This window comes from Phacochoerus africanus, chromosome 9 (assembly GCF_016906955.1).
Source record: "Phacochoerus africanus isolate WHEZ1 chromosome 9, ROS_Pafr_v1, whole genome shotgun sequence".
NCBI lineage: Eukaryota > Metazoa > Chordata > Mammalia > Artiodactyla > Suidae > Phacochoerus > Phacochoerus africanus.
This window is the reverse complement of record NC_062552.1, coordinates 82,493,313-82,495,966: the sequence shown is the minus strand read 5'-3', so window position 1 is coordinate 82,495,966 and position 2,654 is coordinate 82,493,313. Positions and strand designations below refer to the sequence as shown.

Below are 2,654 nucleotides of genomic sequence, written 5' to 3'. Positions count from 1 at the left end.
TGGAAACAACCAAATGTCCATTGACAGACAATTGGATTAGGAAGATGTGGTAAATATACACAATGGAATACTACTCAGCCATAGAAAAGAACAAAATAATGCCATTTGCAGCAACATGGATGGTACCAGAGACTCTCATCCTGAGTTAAGTAAGTCAGAAAGAGAAAGACAAATATCAAATGATATCACTTATATCTGGAATCTAATATATGGCACAAAGGAACCTTTCCACAGAGAAGAAAATCATGGACATGGAGAATAGACTTGTGGTTGCCAAGGGGGAAGGGGAGGGAGTGGGAGGGAATGGAAGCTTGGGGTAAATAGATGCAGAAGGTTGCCTTCGGGATGGATTAGCAATGGGGTCCTGCTGTGTAGCACTGGGAACTCTGTCTAGTCACTTATGATGGAACATGATGTGAGAAAAAGAATGTATACATGAAGTGGGTCACCATGCTGTACAGTAGAAAAAAAACATATACATAAATAAATGATAAAAAATTAAAATAAAAAATAAAAAAGAAAGTGAAAGGGCAATGGCCTGGCAACCAGAGGTATGGCTTCTGGTACCTGGCTCTCTCTGGTAATTTCTGGCTGTGTCCTTTGGCAAACTGCAGTCACCTCTCAATTCCTGGAGTTTAGCATGAGCAATTGAGGGGGTTGGAACTAATGGTGCTGGTAATCTACCCTAGTGTTAAATTATAATATTCCAACATATGATTGACAATTTCCCAGACTACCAGATAGAGAAGCTTCATAAGGAGGCAAAATATGTATAAACTGCAGAAATAGAACAAAGTAGGAACAAAGAGAATTAAAGTCGTATAGGTAGTAAACAGATGAAAGATAATAAGAATGTCTAGTTTATCAACAGTTTATTCAAAAAAGGAAAGATAAAATTTGAGATTTGGTCAATTGCATGGCACTCTCTTAGACCATGTAGGTTACAAAGGACATATGATTTGGTTTTTAACACTTTGATGTACAGAGTGTCAAAGAATGACATCATTTTTAATTTACCAATTTCTAATAGATACCATAGTTTAAGAAACAGTATATTTCTAGGCATATAGATGACCTAAGTCTTGAATATTTCTCTGAAATTGCACAATGTCATTTCTGCAACCAGCATGAGTGAGAATTTATAGGTCGTATCTTCATAGCTATCTACTCAGGAAATATTCCTGTAATGCACAAGATGACTAAACAGCTCCTCATTGCTACTTTCATCTCTTTGTTCCTGAATGTGTAGATGACTGGATTCAGAAATGGAGTGATAAATGCATCAAAAATAGCAAGATATTTATCCAGGTGTGATGTGGGAGAAGGCCATGTGTAGAAAAACATCAGTGGCCCAAAGTACAAAACCACCACAGTGATGTGACTGACAAAGTGGAAAGGGCCTTAGATGAACCACCAGAAGCATGTTTCCAAATGGTGAACAGAATAAAGATATAGGAAATGATGAGCAAGACAAAGGAGCCCACAGAAAGGAGCCCACTGTTGACAGTTACCATGAACTCCAGCTCCTGGGTGTCTGTGCAGGCAAGTCTGAGGAGCCGTGGAAGGTCACAGTAAAAACTGTCTAATACATTCGGGCCACAAAAGGTAAATCCACCAAAAACTAATTGAGCCATTGAATGGATAAGGCCAATGATCCAGGAAGTCACTAAAAAGCCTAGACATATCCTTGGACTCATGATGGTCAGGTAATGGAGAGGCCTACATATGGCCACGTATCTGTCAAAGGCCATGGCTATAAGCAACACCATCTCTGTGCCCCCAGCAGCATGGCTAAAGAGATCTGGGTAATACATCCACAAAAGGAGATGGCTTTGTGCTTCTTTAAAATATCACCAATCATTTTTGGGGCTATGATTGAGCAAAATACCATATCAATGACTGAAAGGTTAGCCAGGAGGAATACATGGGGGAGTGCAGATGAGAATCCAAGGTTACAGTGAACACAATGACAAGGTTCCCCATCATGCTTGCAGAGTAGAACAAAAAGGAGAAGACAAAAAGGAGAAGCTGGATCTCCCATGAATTGGTGAACCCCAGGAATACAAATTCTGATACTATGGAGTGATTCCTTACATCCATTGCCTCACACACCAGGACCAGTTTTCATGTTACCTAAAGGAAGAAGGAAAATGAACAAACATTGCCTAGGCAAGTATTAGTATTCAAGAAAGAACACCTTCAGTCCATTAAAACATCAACTATCATATTAACATTACACACAAGCAAATAATCTTCACAACATGCATACCTGATTTCTACTTAGAGGAGTCAGCTGGATCCCATAAGGCATTACGATTTTCCAAACTACTAAATTCATCTTCTTCTGGACCTCTTTCCCCTTTGCTTTCCTCTAGGATTACATGGATATTTCCTATTTCTTCCTGCCCAGTGTGTTCTATGTTAATAACAATGAGGTTATCTTCAAACATTTTGACTATGAATTCTTATGATGGGTATGATTTCAGCTTTCAATGAGCCACCTAAGTTCCTCATGCACAGCATATAGCATCTAAGTCTTTCTATCACTTATCAATATGATCCAAAGCTCTTCTGTTCTTCTTCTTTCCTTCCTTTCTTTCTTTCTTTCTTTCTTCTTCTCTTCCTTTCTTTCTTTCTTTCTTTCTCTTTTCTTT

At 38.7% G+C, this 2,654-nt stretch overlaps 1 pseudogene; it reads right to left on the bottom strand.

The window, feature by feature from the left end:
• Window positions 1–1,168: 1,168 nt before the first annotated feature.
• LOC125136342 (olfactory receptor 4F15-like) lies at window positions 1,169–2,100 on the bottom strand (annotated as a pseudogene).
• Between the last annotated feature and the right edge of the window lie 554 nt (window positions 2,101–2,654).